Source organism: Daphnia carinata, chromosome 5, assembly GCF_022539665.2.
Source record: "Daphnia carinata strain CSIRO-1 chromosome 5, CSIRO_AGI_Dcar_HiC_V3, whole genome shotgun sequence".
Taxonomy (NCBI): Eukaryota; Metazoa; Arthropoda; class Branchiopoda; order Diplostraca; family Daphniidae; genus Daphnia; species Daphnia carinata.
This window is the reverse complement of record NC_081335.1, coordinates 6,456,896-6,464,309: the sequence shown is the minus strand read 5'-3', so window position 1 is coordinate 6,464,309 and position 7,414 is coordinate 6,456,896. Positions and strand designations below refer to the sequence as shown.

Genomic DNA, 7,414 nt, shown 5'->3' with positions numbered 1-7,414 from the left:
TCTTTCCACCCGTTTGCTTAACACATTGAAGCGTTGGAAAAGGGGCTGAAGGCACCCAAGGCTTATTGCCTGGACCATCGTGTGCTGCATCGTCGAGTATTGCTGGACGGAAGACCACAGCTTCGCTTGTGTGCCCCACCCTCGATGAGGCGCCAAATTCTAACCGAATACCATGATAGCACGGTGTCGGGTCACCTGGGAGTTAACCGTACGCTTGCCAGGATCAAACGACGTTTCTATTGGCTGAAGATGGCAGAACATGTGTGGGCCTACGTACGATCGTGCCCAAGCTGCCAATCCCGGAAAGGGATAGCTGATAAGCCTGCTGGGTTCCTGCATTCCTGGGTCGGCATCGACCTACTAGGGCCCTTCCCATTATCCAAGGCGGGCAATCGACAAATCATCGTGGCGGTGGATTACTTCACCAAGTGGGTGGAGACTTGGGCAATGCCTACCGGTACCGCTCCTGACGTAGCGGGCTTCTTCATGGAACAAATTTGTTTGCGACATGAGTCCCCCGAAACCATTTTCACGGACCGTGGCCGGTGCTTCATTGCCGAATTGTTTCAAGAGGTCACTCGCCTGCTGAGCACGAACCACAAAACAACATCCGCGTTTCACCCAAGCGCCAACGGACAGGTGGAGAGGATGAATCATATCCTAGCGGACATGCTGTCCATGTATGTTAGCAGCGACCACCGTGATTGGGACGAAGTCTTGCCGTATGTTTGCTTCGCCCACAACACCAGCAGGCAGGAGTCGACGGGTTTCAGCCCGTTCTTCCTCATGTACGGGAGGGAGCCATTGCTCCCGTCGGACCTCAACCTAGGGATTGGTGGCATTGTTACTAGTGAGAGTGACGCTGACTCCCCAGTTGAATATGTGACGCAGCTTCGCGAGCGCTTAGTACACGCCCACGCCACCGTTCAAATGCGACTTGAGGAAGTGCATCGGAAACAGAAGGCGACCTTCGATGCCAAACGCCGCGATGCTAGTTTCCAACCAGATACTCTCGTCTTAGTCTACAAGCCGATACGTAAGGTGGCCCACGCCGAAAAGCTTTTCCACCGCGGGTTGGGACCCTACCGCGTTGACTAAAGTGAGGTTACGAGTAGCAGAGGGTGTCATCCGGATCCTCATAGACCTTCCCCTAGTGGATCGGAACCACCTATTCCACCTGTATCAGATGGATGCTTTCGGCTACCAAAAGCCAAGAAATTGTCGTGTCGTGTCCAACCGGGTTCTCGGGGCCCCCTCGACAGACGCTGAAGCTGAACCCGGTAGATGTTTTCCAGCTGCCGCCAGCCTGTACCGCACATTCGGACGAGTGGATCTTTCCGGCGAGTGCGGAGGGAGGAACCACGCTCGAGGTGACGCCTGTAGACGCCCCCGACCTATACTCGCCGACAGCTTGACCACGGAAGACAGAGATCACGGTAGCACCCGCACCACCGACACGGAGCCCTACCGAGCTGTTCGTAGACCCCAAGACGCGTGAAGAGGCCCAGCGGAACTTGAAGGAGGTCCAGGATTTGCTGCGGAGAATGGACGAGACTCCGGTATCAGAATTCTCCGGTTACGATTGGGTTGCGTCCCTTATCAGCACGATTATTCCGACGCTGGCGGTGGTCGCGTGGCTACACCTTCGGGTCCGGCAACTGGAGGCCCGTCTCGCCCAGCACGAGTCTTTGGAGGAGGCCGAACGTGACGAGTCGCCGGCGGTAGAAGGAGCAGTTGGGGGAGCTCCCTCATGAGTGTATCGTACTTAACGCTCTTTACGTGTTGTTGTTTTGTTTTTTGCTTTTTTTTTGCCCCTTTCTTCTCTTCTTTTTTTTTTTTTTCTTTGATTGATAGTTGTTTTTTTTTTGTTTTTTTTTTTTTTGTTTTGATTTTCTTTTGTTTGTTTTTTCTTCTCTTTTGTTTTATTTTGTTTGTGGTTTTGGGTTTCTTTTTTTCGTAGTTATGCCTATACTGTTATCGTTTACTTGGTATCTGTAGCTGTTAGCCTGTCTGTTCGTGGTCGCGTCGGCCGCTCGCGGTCCTACTCGGGACGAGTAGGGCTTGAAGAGGGGGATTTGTCGCGACTATCGAACCGGACGCGCTCCAATTCCAGTCCGCCGCACCACATCCGCCGGGATTTGTCGTCGTTACATGAGATAGGTGTGACCGGACGGTCATCGGATCCCATCCGGCGGGACTCGACCCATCGACTGTGTTGTGGGCGGCTGGCGGGCACAACTTTAGTTAGTCTTTTGGACACTGTGGTAGCGTGTAGACCTTGAATACACTCCTTGACTCTGAGCTTTTAAGACGAGTGCGCGACAATAGTATTAAATCAGAATTTGTAGCACAAACCTTACATTTTTTTCATCTACCCCGAAATTTTTATAGCCATTACAAAATGAACCAAAAAACAAAGTTGATACCCCGAAAAGTCGCGCTGTTAATCGTTTATGTTTTTATGACACATGGAAACCATCAGACATCACAAAAATAGTTGTTGTATTCTGACTTTTAACTCTCGTGAGTTCCAGATTCGCAGCATCCTGGAAATTCAATTAGAAAATATAGGTATGCCATATTAACAAGTGAATTAAAATGTGTAGCACTATTCGTACACGGACAAAAATTGAAATGCGCTCACATTATACGTCAGTTCATCGAGGTAATTGTACATTTGATGTACCCTGTTGGGCTGGTTGTGACCGAAGATATCGAACAGAAGATGGACTAAGAAAACATTTGCAGGATCACCAAACAACATTCTTTGATCGAAATATTGAAGCTGCAGCATCTAGCTTTTCAACAGAAGAACAAGTGCTTCGGAAGTCACACAACTAGTAAATAGCATTTATCTGGTTTTCCATATCCATGAACTTAAAAAATAAGAATTTTGTTTATAGTGACTCTACATTATATCTCCTTTGTCTGTCTGATGAAAGAAAATCTAATCAAGCATATTTACAGGCTGCTATGGAAGTAAGAAGAGATTTTGTGAACAAACAATCATCTTTTGTTTGTTTTACCAAAAACAATCTGATCACTGAGAGATGGTAATTGTAGACAAGAGTATCCAACAAATGAAACAACTATAAAGAACCCGCTTTGCACCTGATCCATTTAAAGGTCTACACACCCAGTAGAAGCAACGACAATTTTACTCAAATAAAAAAAAGTAAAAGTAAGATAAATTGCCGCTTACCAATAAAATTTTACCTGGCTATGGTTTTAATTATTAGGAATCAGCTAACCTAGCAAGTTGCATCGGTCAAGAAACAAGAGGTTCGCCGTTCATCCTATACATTGGATCGACAATCCACCTCATTTTGGAGAGCAATCCATTGAGATTTCACACAACTACCGATGCTGTTATTGGATTAATGACGACCTACTACGCCTTCCACTTTAAATACAACGAGTAGGTTCAAAACGCATTGTTGTTTTTTCACTCCTACGTTTTAGGCGTAAAGGACGAAGCAACTGATACTTGAGCATCTGTACATTCCTTTTCCGCATTGGTAATTCTATTACCATTCTGGAATCGACCAAATGTCGAGCTGCTTTATTACCTCTTCCTTTTCCAGGAACCAAGAATGGTAATAATTCAAGAGCAGCTCTCGAACACATTTCTTGGGCAAAATAAAAAATAAAACAGTTAGTCATTATTACATACGATTGTTTAGTGAAATTTTTTACCAGGCGACATGTTCTGAAAAGGTTTGGACGATAATAGAGATGCTACTTGTTTCTTATTTGTAGTTTTTGCTGCTTCAATGATGAATTTGGCCGATTGGGTCCACATTTCTCGAAACATTTCGCATGGTTTCTTCATTATTAATTCAAGCTCGAAGAAAAGCTATAATCAAAATATTTCAATTGATAATCAATAGATATTTTGCACTTTAACAATTGCCTTGAATTTATTTTAATACTTACAAAAGTTTGATGTTTAAGAAATGGGCAGTGGCTGTCTATGAATTTCTCAATTCTGCCTGATTCAGGTATTCATTTCATAACTCGAATTCTTCTGATCGAGAAAGCAAGTTTGACGAGATTGTCCACTGCAGTACTATAAGGGGCCGTTCCGTTTTTATTAATCTTCAACATCTTGGCTACATTTTGACCATAAGATATGGTATAGCTGTCATCTAAAACCAAATTCGTACACAATTTTTAAAAGTGAAATATGTTTCAAAAGGTAGAGTACGTACCCATTGCCATTGAGGGGTATTTGGTAGGTCCGGAGTCATTACCATTTAACTTCATGCTCTTATGTTTAGCTGATACATCACTGCTGCGAACTTCTGTCCGTCTTCTTTCCATGATCCTTTTCAGTTTATAAATCAAGTCTCTCTGCAAAAATGAAAAAAAACTATGTTTAATAAGGCAATACAATTATACAGTTTCATACTTACGTGTTTTGCTTCAGCAGTTGGAAGTGTAGAGGAATGTGGATAGTTCATCAATATTTCTGCCACGATGTTATTCATTTCAAATTCTGATGGCTTTGAAGTGTAAAGTTGGATGGAATTGGCCACTTCACGAAGTAATGCTGACTGGTCTTTGGCCATGAACACAGCACTTCGATCATCCAACTTTTGTTGAATGTCTGGCCTAAATCGATTTGGTAATTTAAATGAGGCTGGCAGTGGAACTGAAGGTGGAATTCCTTTTTTTTAACAGGGGTTTTACACATTGTTTCTTTGATGGTGGATCCTGCTGCGATTGCGAGATCAGTTTTTTCTTTTTAAGGTCTTTCGCCACACTTTTAATGTTTTGAGCATTGTCATCACAGCTACTGTCAACTAGGTCAGTGGTGGTTTCATCCGAATTGTAAGAAACAAAGATTTCGTTTAAGGAATCTGCCAAAATAATATTAAAGGAAATTTAATTGATATCGTAGACTTATTTTCAGAAAACTTATGTACCTCGTGAAGTATGAAGACTGTAAGGATTTCCAACATCGAATCCTTGTGAAAGAAGAGAAAAATTATCTGAAAAATATACATTCATTTAAAACAATTGGTAAATCAACCCATTTCCGAAGTTTCAATACCGTGTGAAATATCTAGTAGAGTATCTAGGAAATATAATAGGCTATAGAAATTGTCACCGTGAACTTTTTTTCAAAATATAAATACCATGTTCAGCAACAGGAGTAGAAGCACTTGTAACTACAAATTCTTTTAGAAAGCCAAGCCAAGTCACGGTCCCTTACAGAGTTTCGAACTGTTTCACTCTTGGCTATCAATTTTTGGGTGATCAAAGCAAGAACAAAAAAATGTTTCATTCTCATTCGAAAAACCAATCTCAAAATTATCGTCAGAGTCCTCGTCTCCTTTAGTATCAAGTAGGGGAGGTAGGGCGTGGTTGGAACACTAAACTGATTTTTGTTCCGTACGCTTACAAAAATTGTCCAACTAGACTAAAAACTATATAGATTTGTAGCCAGTTATCTCAGCTACATAATGGTATTTTTTTTGGGTGCGTTCGGCAAAGATAAGCATCTGCTATGTGCAAAAAACTGGAGGTACCCCAAGATGTTTCAATTGCCAATTCTACTCGGCAATTGAAACAGTGCGTCTGGGCAATTGAAACGTGGGTTTTCCCATAAGAGAGCTCACGGTTTAATGAAGAAACTCAAATGACGATATCTCAGAATCTGAGATACGTATCGTGATGAATTTTTTACATTAATACAAAGAATTTTAATCTTAATTTTTTAAGATATTTCATAAATTTCTGTAATACCTAAATATTATTTAATGAATTTTGATAGTTTTCTGAATTCGGTTTAGAAAACAGTTTGTAATCCAAAAAATGGTTAATAGTATGGAGATGAAATTTTTATAATCGAGTATGGCATGTCCAGCCTTACATCATAATTGTTGTTAATGTCGGTAATTTAATTTATAAAATTTAATTTCTTTAAACAACGTTGTAAATAAGAACACAAAGATTGAGGCAGACGATAATTGTCAGCCACTCAGCAGACGACATGTGTTGATGTTCATTGTTTACTTTTAAGTAACTTGAATAGGAAAACAAGGTTTTTATTTTTTTTTTTTTCAAAAAAATTGGAGGTACTTTAACAGTAAACTTGTTTATTGGGGCATCCATGACAGCAAACAACTTCTGAATTGGTATTCGGCATAGTGACTAGAATAGTGCCACTGCAACAATTGAGACAAAGAACTTTCATGTTTACGTAAACGTTACACAATCAAGGTAATAGTGTAAATGAAAAGTTAACATGACTTTTACTTAGAGGCAGTTAAAACACATAAAAATTAGGACCATCATCAGTAACACAAGCTTCGTGTGCCCAATTTTCACAGCGAGTACATTTAACCCACTCCTCATCATTTTTGTCAGCGGAAAAAGGGTTTTGGCAAATTAAACACAACACATCATCTATATTTTCTTTATCGATTCTGGATCTCTTACATTTCCCACCCCTGGTATTGTTTTTAGGCCTTCCCTTTTCTTGAGCTGTATCATCTGAGATGTTGTCGTTAAATGCAAGTTTTTTTCTAGACATTTGTTTCTTCTTTTTTATTTCAGCTGCGTTTAAGGCATTCCTTTCTGGTGTGTCAGTCAGAATGGATGTCCCTCTCTTTTGTCCTCGATTACCAGGTTTTCTTGGTGGAGCTAATGGCAGGGGCAAAACAATAGCTGGATTAAATCTGAGGGTGGTATCCATGTCATCTATTGAAAAACTTGTTGTGGGGGGCCTTTCTAACGGGACGTCATTGTTGGCGTTAGGATTTACAACATGGGCTTCTTCGTAGGAAATGTCATTTACTAAAAAAATATATAGAGTATTATTGGGTAGAAGGTTAATCTAATACATAATTTAAAGATTACCATCTCTGGATACGGTAGGTTGCGTTCCTTCTATACATCGGTCGCTGACATTAGAAGGTGAGAAATCGTCCTCAGTGAAAATGTCGCGATCAAAGGGACAAATTCCGCAAACCTTGAATCCGTTAACTACATTTTCTTGTCTCGTTGCTTTTGGTAGTGCAATACCAACTATACTGGCAATATTCTCTATCTTCATTGTACGGCCTGGATTATTCACCATCCATGCGGAACAAGCAGAGCTAAAGTATTTTTTTAGCGGTCCAAACACAGAACGGTCTAAGGGCTGGAGTTTGTGAGGGCAGTGAGGAGGCAGCGTGACTAACACCACACCATTTTCCCTACAAAAATCAATCACCTCAACGCTCAAGTGTGAGTGGTGGTTATCAAGAATTAGTAAAATTTTTCGTTGCACAGTGGGTTTGCAGCACGCCACAAAATGTTTCTTGTAAAATAAGAAGTCAGGCTGAGACATCCAACCACCTCCATTGCATCTGCCAATGCATCCCGTAGGTCCTCCATGAAGGTAAGTCGGATGGTCCCTTTTTCG

General features: G+C 41.5%; 1 long non-coding RNA gene across 1 annotated transcript; it reads right to left on the bottom strand.

Moving 5' to 3' along the window:
- Nucleotides 1–3,530: 3,530 nt before the first annotated feature.
- Nucleotides 3,531–4,042, bottom strand: LOC132088004 (uncharacterized). The gene is made up of 3 exons (XR_009421059.1): nt 3,937–4,042; nt 3,697–3,856; nt 3,531–3,629 (listed from the first exon to the last, which is right to left on the bottom strand). It is a non-coding gene; the product is annotated as an uncharacterized LOC132088004 (long non-coding RNA).
- Between the last annotated feature and the right edge of the window lie 3,372 nt (nt 4,043–7,414).